Below are 26,697 nucleotides of genomic sequence, written 5' to 3'. Positions count from 1 at the left end.
AAATGTCTCAATAAACATCCTAAATACTTTCCTAATCAAAATGTAAATATGCGAAATGAAGAAATTGACCGATATTGATTTTTATATTTTATTTCCGATTCTGGTTATTTTTGTTTAAATAACTGATTCGCAGGACAGTTTTTTTAATCAATTAATTTCTGTTTTTAGACAATAATAAGTAACTCATTTGTCAATAACATCTGATGGTAAACTGCCTGTCTTACAAAACTAATATTGCTTATGGTCAACAAAAAATGTATTTGCAATATTTGTATTGATAATATACACTTCTCCAAGGCTCTTTACTTAATTAATTAAAATGTAATATGTTTTGAAATCTAAAGATTTACACTTCCAATATATGAGATCTTTATCATTTATCGTTATACCAGATATTAAAGAACCGATAACTTATTAAATAGAAAAGTGTACATTTTGTTTAAAATATTGCTAAAACTGTTAATCAGTCTGTCTCTTGCAAAAATTATTGTGTGAGTGTTAGACTTATGCTGTGTTTACATGCTTTTGGAAACATTTTAAATATGTGTTTCACCCAAAAAATATTTTATCCTATTTTTAAGATTTTTAATTCATAACAAATTTACTTAAAATTGATTTGTATAAACTTTAACAACATTTTAAGAATAAATTTTTTTTGGTTAAAGAGTACTCAATTAAATCTGATGAAAATGTTTTATAAAATTTAAATGTGTAAATCTTTTTTATTGTTCCTAAATCGGAATTACGGCTGGGATCATTCTGATACCCAAGTTTCTGAGTTTGGAGGAGAGGTAAACTTTCAACATGATGGATGAGAGAATGGTTTCTGAAGCGATATACACAGATCAGCCACAACATTAAAACCACTGACAGGTGGAGTGAATAACATTTATTATCTTGTTACAGTGGCATCTGTCAAGGGACGGGATATATTAGGCAGCAAGTGAACAATCAGTTCTTGAATTTCATGTGTTGGAAGCAGGAACAAGGGCCAAATTGTGATGGCTAGATGACTGGGTCAGAGCAAAATGGGAGGTCTTGTGGAGTGTTCCCAGTATGCAGTGGTTAGCAGGGATGCACCGATTCCACTTTTTCTCTTCCGATCCGATTCTGATATCGGAAATCTCAGTATCGGCCGATACCGATCCCAAGCCGATACTAGTGTTGTTTTTTTTGGCATAATCAGTTCAGAATATCTGTACATTATTGTGTGGAATTAATTGGGAGTACTCTTTAATATGTCAAGAAACACAAACCTTTAACTACATATTATTTAAATGTAAATGTATAGCTTATTAAGAAACACTTTATTGTTAACTAGTATACTGGACAATGTAGCAGCAAAATTAACAGTAATTCCAGTCTTCAGTAGAAAATAAACCAGTGTTTTCTTTTTGCCTTTTTATTTCTTTTACTTTTTCAAATATGCTTCAACTTGCATCTGGACCTTAAAGGATTCAGATCTCTTTTTTTGTTAAATTTAGTTGTATGACACTTTTCATTCACACAGTTTTTTGGAACCCATTCAACATAAATATTGTTATAAATTGTAAACAAATGCTAATTATGACAATAATAATTATAATAAATTGTTATTAATATTAATATTATTCACTTTTAATGTGATATATAACAGTAATATATTTAAGTCGTGCACTTTTTAAACCCTCACGCTTTTATTTTGACATTCTATACTCTCCAGGACGTCCTGTATGTATCTGTTTGTAGGCAAGTTCACAGTTGTTTAATTTGCTTCTTATTCAGATTCTGCTAAAATGCACCTCCAGTGCCGTTCTAAATGCAGATTATAAGTGAACCGAACTATTGAGCATCAACATCCGAGATGTTGTTCTTTGGTAGTACCTATCAAACTGGTCCAAGGAAGGACAAACCAGGACGCGAACTGACGACAGGGTCATGGGCGCCCAAGGATCATTGATGCACATGGGGAGTGAAGGCTAGCCCATCTGGTCCGATCCCACAGAAGAGCTACTATAGAACAAATTGCTGAAAAACGTAATGCTGGCCATGATAGATAGGTATCAGAACACACAAAGCATCGCAGCTTGCTGCGTATGGGGTTGTGTAGCCGGAGACCAGTCAGAGTGTCCATGCTGACCACTGTCCTATGCAGAAAATACGTACAATGGGCACGTGAGCATCAGAACTGGACCATGGAGCAATGGAAAAAGGTGGCCCGGTCTGATGAATCACATCATCTTTTAGATCAAGTGCGTTTGCATCATTTACCTGGGGAAGAGATGGCAGCAGGATGCACAATGGGAAGAAGGCAGGCTGGCAGAGGCAGTGTGATGCTCTTGGCAATGTTCTGCTGGGAAAACTTGGGTCCTGGCATTCATGTGGATGTTACTTAGGATAATGCGCCATGTCACACTGCAAAAATTGTTTAGGAATGGTTTGAGGAACATGACAGTAGAGTTGGGGTACTCAATGCATTTTTACTCAGACTTGACCCGAACTTGAGTCTTTGGGACTCTTTGGGACTTTTTTTTCCCAAGTCCAGCCGAGTCCATGACATTTGTGATGCAATGAAAAAAAATAAAATAAAAATAACAAAACAGAAATTAATGAACACATCTCTGTCTGCATGCAGCTGTATTAGCCCCTGAAGTCATAGATGAAGCCAGAGTTGTTTCACTGTTTAAGCAAACACACGCACACACATATGCACGTGCACAGGCACACATCAGCCAACCAATACGCTTCAATGTTACTACAGAGACTACTGTATAACATCGACTACCGAGGTGGCTGGCATGACGAAAACATAAAGATTGGTATGTATCCAATGTAATAGAAACTAAACAAGGCAGATCACACAATATCTGTTTATATCTGTATATAATGGCGTTTGTGCAGCCAATACTGTGCTCTCATTGCGGTTTCATCATGGTTAAAAAAACTTAATTGAATCAAATCACCCACATCATGTCTCTAACAGTTGACTAAAAACAGCATGCTGAAATAAAAATACATAAAAATAGTATTAATAATACAACATTCAACCATGCACAATAAAATATTAGGATATTTTGGGCAGTGAAATATTTTGTTTATTATTTCATTAAAATTAATTTATTTAGTTGGTTATGATGTTTTTTATTTAACATTTTGATTTGATTTGATTTTTATTGTAAACCACCAGGTAACATGCATGTCTTTTGTTAGCCTACATCGCTGACATTTTTGAAGGACAATTCTGTTAAATTTATGACTCAAAATTATTATTCTCCATGTTTTTGCAGTTAAAGAAGAGCTCAGTGAAATTTTCTGTGGTTGGTATTTAAAGATTTCAGACTGATTGTAGACCAACACGGCTGCCGCTCAAGCAAATGACAGTTATAATTTTTTTATCTTCTGCAGCAGCAGCTGCGACACGCACACAGACACATCAGGGATTTAGGTACACGAGCAGCACTGCCCTGCATTGTGCAGTTTCCCACAAAGAAAATCATGTCTGTGACGACATGGCCCCACTATTATAAGTGGTCTTTTGGATGTAGCATTTATAGTCAAATCGTGAGACATTACTTCTCAGTGAGTGCTAATTACTACTGTGCTGACTCATTTGTATATGTACTGTATTTTCTCAAATCAGTTGGCAGATAGAAATCTCAGTATAGTCTATTATTTCTTTAGATAGGGATCATTTTAAATAAAACTAAATTAAATTGAATTGACAAATTAGAAAAGTAGAAAAAAACTAAATAAAAATTCAAAACATAATAACCCTGGTTGTAATGACTAATGCAGCTTTCACTTTCTTTAATGGGGAGGGGAAAAAGCAACATATTAATTGAAATGTCAACAGAACGCAATAAGAATCGTGTTGGCGGACAGTTTTGTCTTCATACACCTAAAGTATATTTAATTCTAAAACAACTTTGAAGTTTGTTCAGCAGAATAATAATAAAGAGGTGTTTTTGTTGCATTCATATTGACAAACTGTTTTTCTTACTTGTGAAGTTTAAAATAAGCTCAAAATATTGATTTTGAGTTTATGGTTACAATTTAAATTCAGATTCATGAACAGATTCATTCAGACTTGGACTTGATTTGACTCGGACTCGGCCTGTTATGGACTCTGTCTTGAGTCCGACTCAACCCCTTTTGGACTCGGACTCAACTCGGACTCGATTGTTTACAGACTCAGTCTGATCCATGGAGGCCCCACCTCACATCTTACAGTACTTAAAGGATCTGCTGCTAATGTATTGGTGCCAGATACCACAGGACAACTTTAGAGGTCTCGTGGAGTCCATGCTTTGCTGGGTCAGAGCTGTTTGGCAGCACGATGGGGGGCCTACATGATATTAGGCAGGTGGTTTTAATGTTGTGGCTGATTGTGTATATGTTTGATTCAAGTTTGTAAATGCAGCTACCTTGTTTTCATGTGTCTTTTCAGTTATATACATTTATGTATATCAGTAATCATATGTTGCATATTGTACATACACAGAGAAGATAGCATGTATTTGACCAAAATTACATTATCATCAAAAAGCTGACCAACATGTATAACGGTGTCAAAATAAGAATTCCCTAGTGCAAGAATAAACCTGGTTTCCTCCATATTTCCTATTCTGTCTGACAACAAAACACATGAATACAGGTGAAACTCGAAAAATTAGAATATCGTGCAAAAGTTCATTAATTTCAGTAATTCAACTTAAAAGGTGAAACTAATATATTATATAGACTCATTACAAGCAAAGTAAGATATTTCAAGCCTTTATTTGATATAATTTTGAAAATTAGAATATTGTGAAAAGGTTCAGTATTGTAGGCTCAAAGTGTCACACTCTAATCAGCTAAACACCTGCAAAGGGTTCCTGAGCCTTTAAATGGTCTCTCAGTCTTGTTCAGTTGAATTCACAATCATGGGGAAGACTGCTGACCTGACAGTTGTGCAGAAAACCATCATTGACACCCTCCACAAGGAGGGAAAGCCTCAAAAGGTAATTGCAAAAGAAGTTGGATGTTCTCAAAGTGCTGTATCAAAGCACATTAATAGAAAGTTAAGTGGAAGGGAAAAGTGTGGAAGAAAAAGGTGCACAAGCAGCAGGGATGACCGTAGCCTGGAGAGGATTGTCAGGAAAAGGCCATTCAAATGTGTGGGGAGCTTCACAAGGAGTGGACTGAGGCTTCAAATGTCGTATTCCTCTTGTCAAGCCGCTCCTGAACAACAAACAACGTCAGAAGCATCTTACCTGGGCTAAAGAAAAAAAGAACTGGTCTGTTGCTCAGTGGTCCAAAGTCCTCTTTTCTGATGAGAGCAAATTTTGCATCTCATTTGGAAACCAAGGTCCCAGAGTCTGGAGGAAGAATGGAGAGGCACACAATCCAAGATGCTTGAAGTCCAGTGTGAAGTTTCCACAGTCTGTGTTGATTTGGGGAGCCATGTCATTGGCTGGTGTTGGTCCACTGTGCTTTATTAAGTCCAGAGTCAACGCAGCCGTCTACCGGGACATTTTAGAGCACTTCATGCTTCCTTCAGCAGACAAGCTTTATGGAGATGCTGACTTCATTTTCCAGCAGGACTTGGCACCTGCCCACACTGCCAAAAGTACCAAAACCTGGTTCAATGACCATGGTATTACTGTGCTTGATTTGCCAGCAAACTCGCCTGACCTGAACCCCATAGAGAATCTATGGGGCATTGCTAAGAGAAAGATGAGAGACATGAGACCAAACAATGCAGAAGAGTTGAAGGCCGCTATTGAAGCATCTTGGTCTTCCATAACACCTCAGCAGTGCCACAGGCTGATAGCGTCCATGCCACGCCGCATTGAGGCAGTAATTAATGCAAAAGGGGCCCAAACCAAGTACTGAGTACATATGCATGATTATACTTTTCAGAGGGCCGACATTTCTGTATTTAAAATCCTTTTTTTTTATTGATTTCATGTAATATTCTAATTTTCTGAGATTCTGAATTTGGGGTTTTCATAAGCTGTAAGCCATAATCATAAAAATTATATCAAATAAAGGCTTGAAATATCTTACTTTGCTTGTAATGAGTCTATATAACATATTAGTTTCATCTTTTAAGTTGAATTACTGAAATTAATGAACTTTTGCATGATATTCTAATTTTTCGTTTATGCATTTATGCATTTGGCAGACGCTTTTATCCAAAGCGACTTACAGTGCATTTATTACAGGGACAATCCCCCCCGGAGCAACCTGGAGTTAAGTGCCTTGCTCAAGGACACAATGGTGGTGGCTGTGGGAATCGAACCTGCAACCTTCTGATTACCAGTTATGTGCTTTAGCCCACTACGTCACCACCACTCATATATGTGTGGTGGAAACTGTTGCTCACTGTTAACACAACAGAGTGTGTGTGTGTGTGTGTGTGTGTGTGTGTGCGGGTTTGGGTGGATCACGAGAAAAAAATGTTAGGTTACAAACTGATAATTACTAAAGTATTATGCTATAAATGTGGTTTATGAAGACATTTCTAATGTCCCCATAATTCAAATAGCGTAAAAAACATACTAAACAATGTATTATTGAAAATTAAAAAATGCTGAATGTTTTTTGTGAGGGTTAGGTTTAGGAGTAGGGTTAGGGATAGTTTGTACAGTATAAAAATCATTGTGTGTGTGTGTGTGTGTGTGTGTGTGTGTGTGTGTATGTGTGTGTGTGTGTGTGTGTGTGTGTGTGTGTGTGTGTGTGTGTGTGTGTGTGTGTGTGTGTGTGAAGAGAACATGGCAGCTCTGGTGCCTCAGATGTGAATTTCTCACATTACATTGATACAGATTTCTACCCTGTTGTCTCACTGTCTTTCCACCTGAGTCATACACACACTCTCAGTCTCACACCAGATCTCACCTGCTCACTCTCACATAAGTGACAGTTTGCTAAATGCTCCCATGGGATTATGTGTGTGTGTGTGTGGATGATTCTGTATTGATCAGATGTGTTTTAGAGAGCTTAGAAAGGTCAAAGTTTAGGCCATAGTTTAGGCCATATTTTAGTGTCCATTTTCTCCTGTGATACACCTCTTCTGCCCTTATTAATGTTTTCATGGTTTGTGAGTCAGTGAGTCTTTTGCCCTGTGTGTGTATGTTTGTTTGTGTGAGTATGAAGAATGGCCGGTCTGGTTTGGTGGAGGAGAGAGAGCAGGCAGCATGAGGGGATGGCTGGTCAGAGGAATGAAAGAGGAAATGGAAATGCAGTAGATAAGAGGCAGAGTTGAGTAAGTCGGTCTTTAGAGTGACATATGTCATAACCAAGAGTGATGCCAATGTCAGACTTGTATCTTCCCCTATCTCTTCCCCTTAATCTCTCTCTGCCCCTATATGTTTTTTCATATCAATGTTCAATTTAAAAGTGCTTAAATGGCATGATTGTTGTATACACAAAATTTCCAAACCATCGATGAAAATAACAAAAACAGAACACCTTGACAGACATATAAGATGGCAGTTATCAGAATATGAATTGGTTTATGATATATTATAAAGGAAATATGAGGGGTCAATGCAACAATCCAATGTTTTTTACCAGATGGTTGTCAGGGTGTTGCTATATGGTCAATAAAATGTTTTGAATGTATGCTAGGGCATCACTAAGAGGTTGCTAGGGTGTTCCGGGTGGTTTCTAGGTGGTTGATTACTGGACCAAGCACAGATTCTTCAATATGTGAAAAAATAACAACCTCTGCCACTCTACCATTGGAAAGAGCATAGTGGTCAACTTGGATCATGTGAGTCTTCTTAGCTAATCATATAATTTGCCCTGATGTCAATAAACTGCTTTCAGAGTGTTTCGACAGTATATCACCGATTATACCAGTATACTATACAAATGAGTGGGTAAAGACTTTAAAATGAAACCTACCTGTTGCAAAATTGACTTCTCTTATAAAACAGCAGTTTTATTTTAGTGAACTCCACATATACTGTAGTTCACTCTAAAAGGATTATTTTGTGTACATGTTGAAGATTAGCAGACAGGGGTCAATTCCTTAAGTAAGAGTTAATGCTTTCCTTCACAAAAGCAGATTATTTAGCTTACTGAAGAATCTCCTCCATTAACATCCATTCAGAAAGAGCTGCCTCTGGTCTCTTTGCAAGTGTATCATGTTATGCTTTTTTGCTATAATAAATTGCCCAAGCCAAAGCAGCCCCCAAGTCTCTATAGCCTCTTTTCCACCATCAGGCTGAATTGTTCTCGTTACGGCACCATGCCTTTCCATACAGATCTGGTCTTGTTGACACGGTTAGGGCATATTTTTCCACTTCGGTGCTGCAAAATCAGTATTAGAATGGACTGACTAAGCAATTGACCAATCGTGAGTCACGATGTCACTACAGACATTCTAACAGAAAGGTTCTCTGTCCTGAGTACAATTAGTGCTGAAAAATCTGTGCAGGGAGCAGTTTGTAATTATAACATACCAAACTATGCTCAAGTTGAAATGCTACTAAAAACCATCACTGTCCTGTTAAAAATTGCCGCTTGATGTTCTAGTAGCATAGATTCCTCCAGGTTAAAATCTTTTAGTTTTATCCCTTAAAAAAAGTAACCAGCAGACCTCTCTTCATCAAGCTGCACAATTTAAGGTATTATTCATGTCTGTAGCACAAATGGTGTGGGATAATGTATGCACGAAATTATAATATTTAGGGTTGGGGTGTGGAACTAAGTATGAGCAAAAGCTTGTCTTAGCAAGCACCTCTATTAATATAAACAATTTACAATATACAATACAATAAAATAATCTAAAATGGATTATAATTAGGCATTCAAATAATATTACACAAATGTTCAACAAGATATTAATGAATATTAAGAATACTCTATTGCACAGTACAAAGCAGTAATTGGTCTCTGGGTGTGTGCATAACTGTCCTCCCCCAGTAGTCCTTCTTTCTCTAGTACCCCCTTTTCTATCTCTCTCTCTTCCTCAGTCTCTACACCTCTCTCCAACCTCTCCTGTCCCATTTTTTGGTCAAACTGGGCGTCTCTTTTTAATACAGTCCTTTTTGAATGTTTCATTCTCACTCTGCCCCAGTCCATGTCGCTTCCCCTCCCATGTCTTAACACTCTTTTTTTCCTCCCCTAACCCCTCTCCCTCCTCTTTATCTCAGTCCAGCTGATGAGACAGGCACCCGCATAATTTAAGCATGACACAGAGAATTGTATTGAAATAAGAATCTTGATAGAACCGCTCCACCTCTGAGATCCACCTTTTAATATTTATTTTCCATATTTATATTACAGTCTGTCTCTCCAGAGAACTTGCAGCCTGATGAGGTTCATTTGTGACGTGACCACCTACAATTAGTCAGTGTATGTATTTGTGGGCTGTTGCAATAGTAATCCAATAGTAAAGCTATTTTGGTACTAATTTAAATGCCAATACATAGTTATGATAAAGTGCTGCTTTTAATTCATGAGAATAAGGCTGAGTTTTGATTGGATATTGATTGTGATGTAATAGCCTTGTCATGGAGCACATTTGAGGACATTCATTTAATAGCATTGCATTTATTGCATTGTTAGATGTGATGGTGACATGATTGTAAAATAAATGCATGGTGTAAATGGATTATTTTTTTTTACTATAATGTGATTACAAGAGCCTCATGATAACATTAAAATCAAAGGGGATGTATTAGGATGAAATTGCATTTTTATCCTTAAAGTATGTGGACACCCCATTCTATTTAAGGGTTTCGGCTGTTCCAGTGAAGACAAATCTTGAATGTTAAGGCATACAATGACATTCTAGAAAAATTATTGCTTCCAAATTTGTGACAACAATTTGGGCAGGACCTTTTTCTCCTCCAGCATGACATGACCTGAACCCTGTTAGTTCCTTTTGGATGAAATGGAACGAAAGTTGTGTGTTTGAATGAAAAGAAATCCCCACAGCACCATTCCAACATCTAATCAAAAGCCTTCCCTGAATACTTGAAGCTGTTATAGTAGCAAAGTGATGGATTAATGCACAATTTTTGATTGAAATGTTCAACAAGTACACGTGGTGTTTGGGTGTCCTCATACTATTGAAAAGATTTTAAAGTGACTGTTCACCCAAAAATGAAAATTCTCTTATCATTTAATCACCCTCACCCTCACCATCCCAGATGTGCATTATACATCTTTCTTCTGCAGAACACAAATAAAGATTTTTAGAAGAATATATCAGCTCTGTAGGTCCAAACAAGGCAAGTGAATGGTGTCCAGAGTTCTGAAGGTCCAAGGCAGCATAAAAGTAATCCATCAGACTCAAGTGGTTTAATCCATGTCTTTTGAAGGTTTCGATTACACTTCCTATAGCGCCATCTAGCACTCTGCGCATGTGTCAAGCACAAGTAGGAAGTGTAATCAAGCTTGAAATCATGATCATGCCTAGAGACTGCAATGGCAAGATGTACAGTGAAAAAGGAGTCATATTTTGGTCTGTTCTCACCCAAACCAATTGGATCGCTTCAGAAGACATTGATTAAACAACTGGAGTCTTATGGCTTACTTTTATGATGCCTTTAAGTGATATTTGGCCATTCAGATTTCTGACCACCATACACTTACATTGTAAGGACCAAAAAATCTGAAACATTCTTCTTAAAATCTTCTTTTTTGTTCTGCAAAATAAAAAAATCAAACACATCAGGGATGGCATGAGGGTGAGTAAATGACTAAAGAATTTTCATTTTTGAATTAACTATCCCTTTAATGTCATCAATAATTCACATCTCTCTAGCTCAGTCTCTGTGTTTTTGTCGTAGGTCTTAAGCAACACAAGGACATGATGCTCAGCTGATGAGGAAATTCTCTATGCAGTGACAGATGTGTAGCTCCTCCTCTCTTTGGTGTCAGCTGCAGCTCTGCTTGCATCCACGGACTTCAGAGCAGCCATAACTTGTTACGCCTCCGTCCTAGAGCTGCCAGTCAGAGGAGAGAGGGAGGTGCCGGCTGTGCCGAAGCCCATTTCTGAGCTCCTGAAAGGGGGAACAGTGGGAATTGGAGGGAAGACTGGATTAATGAGGGTGCTGGAGAATGAAGTGTGAGCTACTCTCCTCATCTCCACCTAGAAACTGTGCTCCTTAATTAGTTTGTTCTCTCAGACTCTTGAACTCATCCTATTCTAGAGGAATATTTTGGGAATTCTGTTAAAAGAATTTAAAATATTTCACAATTTATTTTTCATCTATTTCTTGTTCAAACCAAAGCTCCCTGGATCAAATGTGACAGGTGCTTTGGGCCTGAGGAAGGATTTATTGAGGAATCCAAGAGCGATAACACTTAAGAAAGAGTGAGGTGGCAAAGGAAAGCAGAAAGAAAGTACTGAGTTGGAGTGTTCATGTGTGTGCATGAGAGGCAGAGAAGGCCTGTGCAGCAATGGGTGAGAGTGTGTGCCGAGGGCTGAGAAGAAGAGACAGCTAGACATTAGTGGACAACTGAGGCTGAAATGTGTGTGCGGGGGAGTGTGTTTGTGTGTGAATGTGTGTGAGAGAGTGTGTTTATGTGTGATTGTCTCTTGGTGAGCAGAATTCTGAGAATTGGCCATTATTGCTGTTCCCTCCGATTTTTGTTTACGGAGCCACCAGGGTCAACATTACCACAAAAAAAGAAGTGACACTTGGCTTTGGTGATAGTTTTGGGTTTGGTGGTCATTGGTGGTGTTTTTCAGCTTATATAAAAACTACTTTTTCCCATCTAAATGGATTATCATAAGAATCACAGCTTGTAAAGTGCCCTCAGATGGACCAATTCTATCTGGAATACCTTCTCCTCTGATACACTATACACAACTCCATTTCTGTGACTTTCAACTTGTCATTCCGGAAGACGTCTGCAATTCCCTGTAGGACTGCATTCACTTGTTACCACGACAATCCATGGCACCCTCTTCCTGACAAGGTCTGCTTCATTCTGTGAGTATTAATATTCTACTCTGTATTAGTGTGATTTTGTTTTCTGTTTGTGTGTGTGTGTGCATGAGTGAGCATTTGGAATGAGCCCGTAACAGTTGTTTAGGCTTAAAAGGCTTACAGCTTGTTGTTTGTATGGTTGATTGTACGGGGCTCAACAATAAGGATGACCCGATGGCCCAGGGCTAGTGTGAGAGAGTTTGGGCCAGTTAACAGAACATATGTTCATTACGTTCCAACATCTTACATGCATTGATTATGCACATCTGTTATCATGCCTTGCAAGTTCAAATATGTGGTTTTATGTGATGTATTGAATATTGTTGTTTTGAATTCTGCTGATTTTAATATGTTGCTAAGGCATAGGTGTCATTGATGGCTGGGATGGGTGGGGCATGTCCCTGACATGTTTTTGCCTTGGTCAATTTTGTCCCCACCAATTTTTGAAATAGCTTTTGTCACAAGTCTGAATCAGAGGAGACATCTCCAGTGCTTGATCAGGAGTTTCCATTTTGTTTGTTTATGTTATAATGAGTGGCGATCCAGTGCTGAAATTTGACGAGTGCTTGTGACAGCAGTTATGAGTGAGTGACAGCTGCAATGTTCTCTCGTGAACACAGACCTGCTTTTCCGCGGTTCGTTCACCTTTCCAGTGAAATCACAAAGCAAAATGCAAACAATTGTGTCCTTGCTTGTGATATGCATCCAATGACGTACAGCTGCAATCTTAGTTTATTAAAAAAAAAGTAATAATTCTACTACAAGATCATCCAGTCATGCATTGAAATGACTTGTTGAACCATGTATTGGTTCTCTGACCAATGAGATCCCAGGACTAACAGTGGTAGATGTGGGGGATGAAGTTATTCAATTATTGTGAAATATTTATTTGAGTGCCTGAATTAGTCATCAAGAATTACTATAAATTAAATCAATAAAAGATTATTTGAAATCATCAGTGTATAACCTAATTAATATTCATAAGCTTTGCCATTTTGTAAAGTCACATCCATGTGCCAAGTTAAAGTTATCTAGGTAGCTGCTGAGGTTTTTTCATGACTCGTGATAGTTGAGTTGAAAATTATAAACAAATCAGATTTAAGGTTGTAATGTATAAGGAAAAGTGTATGTCTTAGGTCCTGGGCACCCTTTCTTTCATGTTTTTTCCTCATTTTTTATTTTCTTTGTTTCTTTAATATTTCATTTTAAATTATCCTGTGGCGTGACAAATTTATTTCTAAAACTACAAAAATATAATGTATTCTCTTAAGTAATATGCAGGTCATAAAAGCTGCATGAGTAATATTTATAAAGGAATTGGAAAAATGCTGTTTAATATAGTTTTTATCAAATAGCAGGGCATGCAAACTTTCTAAAAGTATTTTATGACAATTTTCCATAAATATATATATCTGACACTGCAAAAAAACAACAACAAAAAAAAAACATTTTTTTGTGATGGGGCCAGTAAAAATATTGGTAGGGCCAAAAAATCCCATCTGTTGAGCTATGGTCATGCAAACTGGGATGCTTTTTGTGATCTCTGCTTGCAAAGCCCACCTTATTCTGTCACTGGCCATTAGATAAAGTTCTCCATGTTTTGTTTTCATTCTCTTGTGCAACATTCAGTCTGAGGATTGGGACAATCCAACTCCCTCCATCACAGGAAACCGAATAGGGATGTGCCCTTATATAGCCCAGTGAACTATGAATAACATCACCACACACTCCTACCTTACACACTTCCCACAGAGCTCTGCGGGTCTGAAAATCTTCTTCTGAGTATATGGAGTGCATTTATGTGTTTCTGTAGGCAGGCATGTAATGTGAGAATTGTGAGAAATGACCAGAAGTGAAGCAAAATCTGCATTATTTGAAACTAAAAAACAGAAGACATTGTGTAATCCCCTCTGTGTGTGACCACACTCTACAGGTTTAGCAAATCCTCTCTGATGTATTGTGTGTGCCTTTAGCAGAAATGTCCACACAAAGGTACAGTATCTTTGTACACAGTATTTAGAGAGTGAGAGAGAGAGGGAGAGAGAGGGAGATTACCTTCGTCTGTTGTGACTCCCAAGCAGCGATGAACAGTAAAGCAGTAGCATTTTACCTTTATTCCACAGCAGTTTTAGTTTGCTAAAGATAATAAAATTTTGGTCAAATACATCCTATTTTCTCTGTGTAAAAATAGCCATCCAAGCAGTGGGCCCCCTGAGTATTTTGTGGTAGCGGTGCATACTCTCCAAAACCATGTTGAATGTTTGATTCTTTCACTTGTTTTGACTATAAAAGCTCTGCAAGTACAGTAAGACAAAATACACATGTTAAAAATACATTCTCTTCTAAAACAAAATAAATCAAATTGATATTGTTTTACAGATTTTTTTAGATATTTTTACAGGAAAACAATACAAAAATGATTATCAAGTATATGATTTTTGCCCTAACATCAAAGGTTGTATGAGAAAAAAATTAATTATGATGAATTTTCTTTATAAAAAATATGATCGTGTCTGGTAACATGCATATAAAATGGCTAGAAATAGTATTTTAGCTTAGCGAAAAGATGACAATTTACTCAAGGTTTATTTGTATATCTTTTGCTCCAAACTTACTTCAAACTTCTCTGTCTGCTCGTATGAATGTAACACATCATAAGAAAGTGTTTCTCCTCTGTTCAAATGCACTTTGGATCAAATCATTTATATGTATAAATGTTTTCATCTGAAAGGACTAAATATTAAATGAAACAAATGACACTAAAATGCAAAGTAATCTCTTCAGTAATCAAAATACTTTTTGAATGTAACTGTATTCTAAATACCAATTATTTAAATTGTAACTGTAGTGAAACACAGTTACTTATATTTTATATTTTAAATATGTAATCCTGTTACATGTATTCCATTATTTCCCAACCCTGTGTGTGAGTCAGTTTTGTCTCTCTGCTGTGATATGACTAATCCTGCGTTCCATTCAACTCAACTTCCTACAGCGAAAAGTGCAATGGAACGCCACTTGAAGTTGGAATTCCGACAGGGATACTTGTGCGGAAATTTTAAACACCGATTTCGCTGAGATGCAGGTGCGTGATGTCACACAAACATGTCGGTACTCAGGAAGATATACAAAGTAAGTGATAATCATTAACTTAAAGAGATATCCCAAGGAATTCACAGGTTGGGCACATACAAACATCCCTATATTTCTGTATGCTAAGCTGACTGATGTGTGCTGACTCAACGAACATCAAACTTAACTGGCTCATAACACATAACACCTGCTGGCTAAAATCTTTAATGTCACAGGTAAAAATGAAAAGACACTAATCAAGCTGCTCGTCTTAGTTTTGAACGCCACAAACACAAGCAGAGTGATACAAACATTGAAGCGACCAAATGCTGATGTTCTACGACATCAGTAATCATGCAATGCTTCTCATCCAGTCAGATTCAAGGACCGTAACTAACTGTTGGATAACATGAATTAATCTTGGTTAATGCTAATTTATACAACTTAATTAATACAACCTTATTGTAAAATGTTGCATCAATTTCTAATAATAAAATATAGAAAAAACATTTTGGCTCAACATATTCATGTTGCCAAGGCCACAGGGAGTCTGCGATTTAGAATAAATTTACATGCAATCGTATTGATGAATCATGAATTATGCAGAAAAACATTCGCACATAGGTTTAGTATTTTGGCAAAATGCCATTCATTTTTTTTTTATGTTGATCTCCACCGTCAGTTGCACATATGCACAGGCATTCTGGCTTTTTGTATTTTGTGATGCTTAATTGACACCTGTTTGGGGCCAGAGTATACAAGGCAGCTGCTGCTGGATTTCCACACTTCTGTGACATCAGCCTCCACTGTTGCCATGGCAATGGACTATTGTTACTGTCTGGGCTGTGAATATTGGGAGAGGCACAGGTGTCCAAAAGCATTACAAGAGTTTAAGCTGGACTTTTCAACAATAAGCCTTCACAGATTTGTTAAGAATAGGAAGCAGCTTCTTAATGCACTGTCAATTTTTATTTGTTAGGTCACATTACCTCACACGTTCGCACTTTTCTCAGGTGTAGTAAAGACATAAAATACTATGGGAAAATCATGCTGGTCTCATCAGATTGTGTGCAGATAGACAAGATGAATGGGAATGATTCTGGTTACCTACTTGGAATAAAAAACAAAGCTATTAGGATTTCACAATCCATGTCTGATACATGTCTATGTACATGTGAAAAAGAGAAAATAACAGATTCTGTGAGAGTATTCTTCTACATAAGTGAGGAAATAACCTGATTTATTTCTGCATGTTTGGAGAACCACCTAGTTGAAATGAAAGCATATTCATTGAAATTGAAAAAGGCCATCTGAGGAAATAAAACTGTGATTGTTGCACAGACGGATATAAGTAGGGTTCAACAACGGGATGAAAAACAGCTTTATTGGAATGTCACACAAATCCCTGGCAGAGCTGGTGTTGGCTGCAATAAAGAGAAGATCACTGGATCTTCACTGTACACTGCTTAGTGTAGTTTGTTCTTTGAGCTAAGAGTGATTCTTCGAGTCCTGTTTCTTCTCTTCAATATAATGTCATATTTAAAAAAACAAAAGTGCATAATATGGTAATATGTTTTGACCCCCTGTGCTCCTTTTCATCTTGAAATCTCTTCTGAATGTCAACATTTGTGAGATCTATTCCATCCGAACAGTTTTGAGGTTAATATTGTTTTTATTTTGAAGTAACAAGGTAAAGTTAGATCCTTGATGTAAGATGCACCTTTCAGATTAATCTCTTTGACTGGGATTCTGATATTTGATTTGCCTCTCATTATTTATTTATTCAGTTACTCAATAAAATTGAAATAAAATAAACAAGTACATACATTTTTTTCATCTAAATTTCAAAAATACAATACTTAGAATGATATTAGATATATTTTATGCATTCTGAACATTGTTCTTAAGGGGGCTTATGACCCCATCTTACCCTACATCTTATCACAAGGTGATTGATTATCAATACATGAATCAAACTCACTCCAAATGGTAACAAAGGTTTTCCATGCATCTTTATTTTTTATGATGTCCCTTTATGTGGGCAGAAACAAATCATACATAACAGTGAAATTACTCTCAATAACATGAACGTCACCTTCTTGCCTTCACAAGGCTACAGTATCTGATCATACAGTCTCCACTGCCTTCACTCCCATCATTAGTTACGCATCACATCACTGCTCATTTGTATATAAAAGTTAATTTTTTTCAACATTGTCGAGTTGCTGGACACACCCACATTTCATCACCAAAGGTCACTGTCATGCATCTCTCTGGAAATTGCCAACTCTTTATTAATCTTTATTATCTTTATCAAAATGAATGACTTCTGGTTGCTGTCAGTATGTACAGTGTATAATGTGTCCAGAGTTGTGCATTGTGCAGAATTGCACACAATTCACAAGATCACAGAATCGTGGCTGAGCACAATATTGTGCACTGGATAGCAAAATTTAAATGACCTCACCAAAAAGCCAACATCACAAATATGACATCAGTTCCAGTTCATAGGTCCACTGGCAGCAGGATCGAATGTATTGATCTGAAATGAAAGATTGTCAGGTGTATGTGTGTGTGTGTGTGTGCGCGCACGCGCCAGACTGTGCATCTTTGGTCTGCGTGAAAGAGATAAAAAAAAACACTGGCTCAGTATTTTTTGAGGACACGGGAGGAATGCATATTAATGTCCTACCTATAATATGTTCCTGGGTTGATAATCCAGTGTATGCTTCTTGTGAGTATCCAAAATGTGATGAATGGTGTGGCTTGCCAATGGCATATTTAATAGTATCTAGTGCATTGTTGTGCTGTACTCTTTGCTGAGTGAATCACAAAATAAATTCATGGTTTCACTAAAGAGAATACCATAAATGTGGAAGCAAAAAATGCCGTTAGATAATGCATATAATAAAACGCAGAAAAGCATATGAGTATAGGCCTTTAAATCACATTAACCAACAATAATCTCAAAATTAAAAAGGATTGTCTGAGCCACATAACTCCATTATAGTGTTATTCATAAAATAGTACCACAATGTCAAGAACATTGCATTATTATTGTAATATGTCCATTGTAATGTATCGGACAGTTTAAAGGACATTTTCGGTTGTCTCAGGAAATTGTAGATCTCTGATTCATAAGTGAAATTTTCTAACAAGAATTTGTGTGTGCTTGTGTGAATAACGGAACATACAGTACTTTTCACTGCTCCTTTGCCTTGTTGAGGCATTGATAGATACTTACCGAGTCAGGGGCACAACATGTGATCTGAGTTTCTGACAGCAGTTTGATCTGATTCAGAAAGGTCAATAAAAACTTAAGCTCTGTTAAGCCATTTACATGAAAGATTTCATTACAACCCATTTCCCTGAACACTCAGGATCATTTAACCTCTAATATTTTAGTCTGAGTGTGCCTCAGCCAGTCAAGTCAAGGGTGAACTTGATATAAGTGAAAAATAAACATTCTTAGTACCACGTATGGCCTTCAAGAGAATTAAAATAAATTTAATAATAATTAATTGCTTTTAAATAATATTGAGATCAATAATTGGACTGCAACCCCAACCTTTCCCAGAAAAACATTGTGGAGGAAAATGTAAAAGAAAATGACTGTGCATGTTATTTCGAACCATTTCTAAGCTTTCTTCTTGACAGTAATGATATCCCTCAAGTAAAAACCTAATGTTGACATTTGTGAGTCACGGTAATGCTTTTGAGGTGCTTTTGCTTTTTGAGAAAATACATTGGTCACCCTCTGCTCTTCATTTCCACTGCTTTTTCGAGTTCATTCGTTTAGAACTGGGCCAATCAGGTGGAGCCACAATTAAAATCAATCTTCCATTAAGGACAAGTGGCTGTCTCCGTCTGAGCATCTTACCTGTGGGCTCATTTCAAGTCTGCTCTGAAAAAGATCCATCTTTATTAGTCCTCCACACTGCAAGATCAATGGAAACCCTCTTTCATAAGAGAACAGAGCATGGGCGAACTTACACTGGTGACAAAAAGTTTAAAATAGGGTACAGATTTTGCTCTTCTGTTTTGGAAGGAAATTGGTACTTTAATTCACCAAAGTGACTTTCAACTGATCACAAAGTATAGTCAGGACATTACTGATGTAAAAACAGCTCCATCACTATTTGAAAAAAGTCATTTTTTATTAAATCTAGACAGGCCCCATTTTAGCAATGGCTGCTGGAAATGGGGCCTGTCTAGATTTAATCAAAAATTAAGACACTCCAACACCTTATCCTTGATTAATCATGCTAAATTGCTAATTTGGCACTAGAAAATCACTTGCCATTACATCAAACACAGTTGAAAGCTATTTAGTTTGTTAAACAAATCTTAACATTGTCTTTGTGTTTGTTTTTGTGTTACAACAGTATGTAATAGACTGACATGTCTTAAGGTCAATATTTGGTAAAAAATAGCAAAAAAGAAACAGCTTTCTTTAGAAACTCGTCAGTCAATCATTTTTTTGAAGGCAAAAAACAGAAGATTTCATACAAAGGTGTACACTACAGTCTTCAAAGACAAAGGACAACTGGCTCTAACAAGGACAGAAAGAGATGTGGAAGGCCAGATGGGGTGAAATGTCACCTGGACAAACTGACAGCTAGAATGTCAAGGATCTGCAAAGCTGTCATTGCTGCTTGTGGAGGATTTTTTGATGAGAACTTTTTGAAGTAGTTTAATAAGAACATTTTATTTTAAAACTGTAATAGCAATTTTTCTCGTTATTCCTGACTATACATTGTGATAAGTTGAATGCCACTTTGGTGATTAAAAGTACCAATTTCTTTCCATAAAAAATAGCAAAATCTGTACATTATTCCAAACTTTTGGCCGCCAGTGTAGGTTCTCCCATCTCTGCAGATTTAGGCCTTACTTATCTCACCCTACATATGTCAGGTATGAATTCAGTCATAAGATTGGTTTGTAAGATGATTAACTCAAAGGGAGGCCAAATAAGCTGCTGGAAATAGTTTGAGAAGTAAATGAAATGCAGAGAGTTGGACAGTACAGTAGAGTTCTTAGGATTTCTACTGTCTATGGGTCTGTTCTAAAACCTGGTGAGCTTGTTGTCTCCTTCCTACACAGGCAGCATTCTAACTTTCATAAGTGTGTTTGGAACGCAACACTGCAAGCCAAACAAATAGCACTCCTCACGTGAAGTGCACCAGAGGGTCGTCTCGCAATTGATTTCAAGTAATGTGAGAGAACTGTTGCGATACTCTAATATACATACTGTAGATATACAGAACATAGAACACATTTTTGGGGTAAAATAGGCAGTTTTCTATTGTTTTTAACTTTTAAAATTAATTCTTTCAGTTTTTATTGAATTATAAATTGTGGAGATAGTGGTGTGTTCGAGCCATGTTCTGTGGAGTACGAGGCCAGGAGAGGATGTGCGGTAAATATTGACACCTGTGGGAAATGATCTCTAACAGCTGTTTTGTGTTGAAATGAGAATTGGAGATGTATATAAGGGCAATCCAGACCGCCAGAGGGGGGAGAGCGATGCACAAAGCCGTATTGTGTGTGTGTGTGTGTGTGTGTGTGTGTGTGTGTGTGTGTGTGTGTGTGTGTGTGTGTGTGTGTGTGTGTGTGTGTGTGTGTGTGTGTGTGTGGAATGAATTTGCATCTTGACAACATATGTGTATGAAAACCCATATGATGCCATAAAATGCTGCCTCAATAGGCAGCTCACTAGGTTTTGAAACAGAGTTCAGCAGTGGAGTTAGAATCTTGGCTAAATTACAAAAGCTGACTTTCTTAGTCAAACAGTCCAATGGTGGCTCACCTAGCTCCATGGTTGACCCAAAACAATCTGTTTCATTGATTAGCCATCAAGAGAAAAGCCTAAGGCCTCACAGATGGAAGACACTCTCAGAGATGCCCCGAACATCCCCAGACACCCCCAAGATCCACTGTACTTTTTCTCACAGGAAATTGGGCACTTTCACAATTTCGGGTGACAGACTGAAGTAAACTAGTGCTTTAGTCATCAACTTGAGTTCAATCTAAACTTGAGACAATGTGTATGTGACAATTTCCACCACGTGCTTGTTCAAAAAACACTACACTAAACAAAGAGAGGACTAATGTAACTTTCTCGACAGGTTCTGCAAGCAAAGCCTCTGGGAGCTACTGAATGGACAGTCCATTTGAAATGCCTTGCATTGGTTTCGTAGAAATAAACACGAGCTGTGTTTGCTTTCAAATAAAGCAGTGAGAGAAATAGGTACATGCTCAGATGAGTTTTTCGCCGTCCCCGTGCTTTCTGGAAAATGTTGCATTTGATATTATGTCCACAGGACACAGTGAGTCTCTATTAATGTCATTTCCCCCAAAGAGTGGAGAGTCATACGTGGCACTGCTTTGGTTTGTCTCGAGTAAATGTCAGCGAGTTGAACCACATTCTCACAGCTTTCACAGAGCCTTCAGCCAGCCTGCAAGGTCAGGGAAGACTGACTTCACATCATTAAGTCTCCTTGAAAAACAAATGAGCTTGTGTTTTGTTCTTGCTGGCGGCTGACCACAATGTTTTTACACTCTTTTTTCATCATCTGTGTCTTATATTAAAGTAAAGCCAACACTCCACTAAAAATCCTATAGCTCTGATCTTACAGCAAAATTCTTAAAAGCTTTCAAAAACAATGTGTGTGCTTTAGTGTGTGTGTGTGTGTGTGTGTGTGTGTGTGTGTGTGTGTGTGTCTAGCTGTCCATCAAATTACTCAAGCAGTTAAACGGTCTGGGCGTCTGTCAAAAACACTTGCGTCGAGCCTTCGTGAACACCATGTTCTGATGATTTCCGCCTCAGGTTATTAAGCAGGTTGTGGCTTTCACGGTATGCTGTTGTTTGATTGCAAACATCTGGGTGCATTGTGATCGCACGGTGTCCTCTGTCATCGATTGACATTTGCCACCTTGTGAGGCTGTGACAGCTGTCATGCCTCATTACGGACATGACCACAGGGTTCAACAATCTGAGTGAAGTGGTGCAAATGTGTAAGGTGGCGACGTCTCATCGCCAGGCTGCTCTTTAATTAGCCCACCCCGTGAGGGTGTTCACGCTGAATTATTTATGCTTGTGAGGCATTAACACGCAGAGTGGATTCATTTTAATGACACGGAGAGGGCAGCAGTCGCATCTGGAGGCATGGCGCGGACATCAGCTCCAGCTAACTTCCTTCACTTCTTTCCTATTTCTTCATCTTCCTCTTTACGCACATCAAAGTTCAGTTACAGATGTGTAAGTTGAATCCATGTGAGTGTGGATATGTCTGCCCTGAATTGTTCAAAGAGATTGTGGCATTTTGACAGACTGTAGTAAGAATCGATTTGATGGGAGTCTGTATAAAGCTGCCGTAATCGGGAAAAGACTTAAAGCCAGCTCATTATTTTAGATCTTTCAGGGGTTTCCAGTGTCTTTACGAACTAATGCTCCATTATATCTATCTGTAATATGAGCAATTATTGTGAACTCTTCATGTTTTAATTTAAATCTCAAGCTTTACTGTTTTCTCCTCTCCAGCACTCTTTCTCTCTGCACTCACTAATCTTCCTTCATCATATGCCTCAGCTACCATTGTTTATCTTTATCTTTCTTACTTCCCTTTAACTTGTAAATATCCCTACGCCACTCACACTTGCTCTGTTCCAAAACTACCTACATCTAAGGCAACATTTCATTTCTATCCATCATGGAACCTCATAAATGACAGATTTGGAATAGTCAACATATTCTGCAACTCACAAATAGTGCTCCACACAGGCGAGTCGACTCACAATTGTTTTCTATATAGTTTGACATTGCTAATATAATTATGCAATACTCTAATAAGCATAAAATTACATTGCACACAAATATTGGGTAAAATAATCCTATAATTTTCTGTTTTAAATGACATAACTATCTCTCTCCTGTAGTGCTGGGAAAAACAAATAATTTAAGTAAATAATTTCTTTACGAATATTATGAAATAAACTCAGAGTTTGGAACTCTGATTCATATTAGAGTCAGATTTGACTGTTCCAGTTCACATTAATGATTCACTAATTCACTTGAGGCCTACGCAGCCTTAAAGGGACTTTTTATCCCTTCCTTGGTGCTGACAATCAGGTTTTACCATATACCTCACAGGGCAAACCGACCTGCCATTATTAATTACAGCTCAACAACAATTGATCATAACTAATTTACCTGCTAATTAGAAATGTAAGAAGTGCATATTTAAGTATTTTATAGTAAGTCAAATATTTTTATGCAATTAAAAAGCAATGACTCATATTTTTTCTCTCATAAGAAACTTTAATTAGTATTTTTCCTACTTTTTTTTTCCTGCAAAGAATTTGTCATCAATATCATTTTATTTATCTCCAAACAATCATTTGGGTGTGTGAAAGTTTTGTGTATGTGCGTGGGTGTGAGTGAGTGCATATGTGTATGAAGAGTTTGTGAGGGGGTGAGAAGGAGATAATCAATGGAGCACAGCAGCAGAATGTATGAATGTGTGTGTGTGTGTGTGTGGGGAGAGGTTGTGTGTGTGCAATTATGCGTATGAGTGTACATTTTGGAACTCTACTACTGTTTTCTTGCTAGTCTTTATATTAACCGGGTCAAACTGACCCGGAGGGTCTACGAAGGCACTTGTTTTTATAACAGTGTAAAGGGATTAATGGAAATAAGTTTTTGGTGGAGAGTAGGGGGTTTCCCCCGCCCCTGGCAGCGGTAACTGCTCCAGACTGTTGGTTGGGAGCCCCCCTCCCGCCGCGGTTGGCAGCCATTCCTCCACTTCCAGGCGGCCGGGCTCCTCCATCCTCTGGTGGATGTCCGCAGCTGCTCCTTTGGGGTGGATGGTAGCGGCAAGAACTCAGCTACGCTGCAACCCTCCTCCTTCCCGGGTTTTGGCACCAGTGTAAAGGGATTAATGGAACGGAGGAGGTGAGAACCGGCTTAAAAATATAAATAATAGTTTAATGAAGAACAGAACCAAAAGACACAAACACACACACAGGTGTCGGACAGCTGCCCATAATTCTCTCTCTCTCTCACTGTCGCACTGCCGTCTCCAGTCGGCCCTTCTCCCTCTCGAGCTAATCAACTGTCCTCCACCCTGCCACAAACTACCTTTTAAAAAACATAAAACTTGTCATTTTCTTCATCATCGGGTTCAAATCACCTCCATGGAGGATGTCATAAAGTTCAATTGATTTAAATCGGTGATAAATTCTAAAATGGCTCAGACTTACCCGGAAGGTCCTTCAAAGGCAAAGTATTTAGTTAATTGCTGCTGTTTATCACTATATTTCAATTCAGTTATATTAAATAGGGTGTTTTCTAGAATTGTAGTGTATATTAAGTATAAATTTATGTTCTATATAAAGTTTTCACTCTATTTAAATATTTAACATGATTTTACTATAGTAATATTGTAGTAACACAGGTAAATGTCTATACCCACTGGGCATTACTGCCTGACACAACTGCGCCGGTGCTTTTAGTTGTCCAGCTATGGGGTCATCAGCCGGGAGCCACCTATCATGGATTTGTTGCCCTATTAATCCCGGAACATCTCCTGGTGGTGGTGCATCTGTCAACGACGTCTCTCTGTCACCCCCGCAAGCTGCAAGACTGCGTCAGCCACCCCTCCAATGCGTAGCTTGGCCTGGTTATGACTTTCCTAGCTGATGCCCACCATAACACTATGCCCTGCCTCAAGGAGGCGATGGCGATCTCAGAAGGACATTTTAGCAGCTGGCCAAGGTCGACCACCATTGACCAATCAATTCCATGTGCCAGGAATGACCATTCCTCCATCTGTGCCATGGGCGGCATCTCGCCTTCTTTCCATTGAACTGCTTTACAAACTCCTTTTTCACATATATCTTGCCATTCTAGTCTCTAGGCTAGATGCATTCACAGAAGCATGAGCTAGATGGCATTAGTAATTGTAATCAAGCTTGAAATCATGATTGCCAAGGAGACTGCTGTCAAGATTTATCTTCAAAAGGGAGTTATCAACCACCTCTTTGCAACCTGAACTTCTTCAGAACACAGCACAATGCGTCACAATGATTGAAACACAAAGGCGAGATGAGTTTATAAAAATGAAAGTTATTATTAACTTTGCGGTCCTGCATGACACACACAAAGATATAACAGTGAGACTCAGCAAAAAAAAATAAAATAAAAAAATAAAAAAATAAAAAAGGATGTTTGAACAGCACCTAACTCACCCTATACTTGAAAAACTTACCCAAACACGGCCGGAAAACCAGAAGGTTTGTCCGAACTCGTCGATTTCTGGTCGGGTTGAAGACCTCTATTGCATGTCTAGGTATTTGATTAGTGCTTCGAACGGTTAACCGAATGTCGACTTACCCTGCACATCCTTAGTTAAACTATGGTTACTGTAATAAAACCATGGTCAATTTTAGTAAGGGCATGTCACTCTAATTAAATACAGTACATAACTATCAGGTGATATTTTCAATTAAATAATATCATGAGATTCGAACTTTATAATATCTTGCATTATTTTCTTCTTTAAATAGGTTCAGTGCAGTTATATTTTTGTCAGTAGCTTTTTGTGTAACTGACTACTTGTTGCTAGGGAAGTTACAGTCTCAAAGTAGATTCCTTATCATTGGAATTCGGGCCAGAGAAGGTATTTTAGGAGGCAGCATAATTTAGTTAATTAATTGCTTATTGAACGTATGTAATTGTCTACCATTTGGAACAGGCTTCACATTTGGAGCATGCCTATGATGCCTTAAAATGATGCCTCATTAGGCAGCTCACTAGGTTTTGGAACAGAGCTATTATTTATATTTTACTTTGACTAGAAAAGCTGTTTGTTCACCTTCACACTGTAATTGAGGATAAAGGTAAATAGAAACACACCTTTCTCTTTACATTCTTTGTACTTTGGAAAAAACAAACCTCAATTTCTTTATTGTCATTCATAGTTTTATACTTCTGTTTCCCACCTGCTTTCCTTCCTCACTTTCCCCTCGTTTTTTGCAACTTTCCATTTGCATATTCTGTGAGAGGGTTTATTGAAGTGTAACCCTGTAAATTACCTCAACACGCCTCACCAGCACACATGTAACAGGCAGCCATGAGGTCACACTGAACCATACTGAGTCGTTTTTACTGTTAGTTTACTCATCAAAATTGTATTTCCAGCTCCACTCCTTGTAACATAATATTTTGTCCCCTGATATTTTCAAGGTTAATAAATAATTTTTGTGTGGCAAAACATTTCTCGTGAATTTCTTTCTCTCTCTCTCTGGGCCCATTTCTCTCTTTCTACTGACCCTATTTATTGAGATTGAGTAGACTGCTGTTGCCCCATGGCTCCAAACTGTGGTGTAACACAGAGAGATGCAGTAAATCAAGCTGAAAGGAAAAACAGCAACCCCATATTCAGTGTGCCCTCCTCTCCAATTTGTCTGTCCTTCACCTCATTGCAGCAGTGGAAGGGGGAGATGATGAGGGTGGAAATGTGTAGAGCAGTGTGGGGCGGTTGGGGGTAAAATATTAAACAAAAGGAATTGAAGGAGTTGTGATGAAGAGAGACTGTACAGAGCACTGGGTGAACAGCGTGATGTAACCTGGGTATGAAAGAGAGAAAAAGGGATAGAGGGCCATAGAGAAAGTTAGATAGCATAGCATTTTTGAGTGTGTGCAGGGGCAGAT

The 26,697-nt window shown here is 37.9% G+C and overlaps 1 pseudogene; it reads left to right on the top strand.

The window, feature by feature from the left end:
* The first annotated feature begins 11,078 nt into the window (after positions 1-11,078).
* Positions 11,079-26,697, top strand: part of LOC127658347 (glutamate receptor ionotropic, kainate 5-like) — an 87,209-nt pseudogene continuing 71,590 nt past the window's right edge.

The sequence above is a fragment of the Xyrauchen texanus genome, chromosome 17, assembly GCF_025860055.1.
Source record: "Xyrauchen texanus isolate HMW12.3.18 chromosome 17, RBS_HiC_50CHRs, whole genome shotgun sequence".
Classification (NCBI taxonomy): domain Eukaryota; kingdom Metazoa; phylum Chordata; class Actinopteri; order Cypriniformes; family Catostomidae; genus Xyrauchen; species Xyrauchen texanus.
Note: the sequence above shows the minus strand (reverse complement) of the source record. Positions and strands in the feature narration are given on the sequence as shown.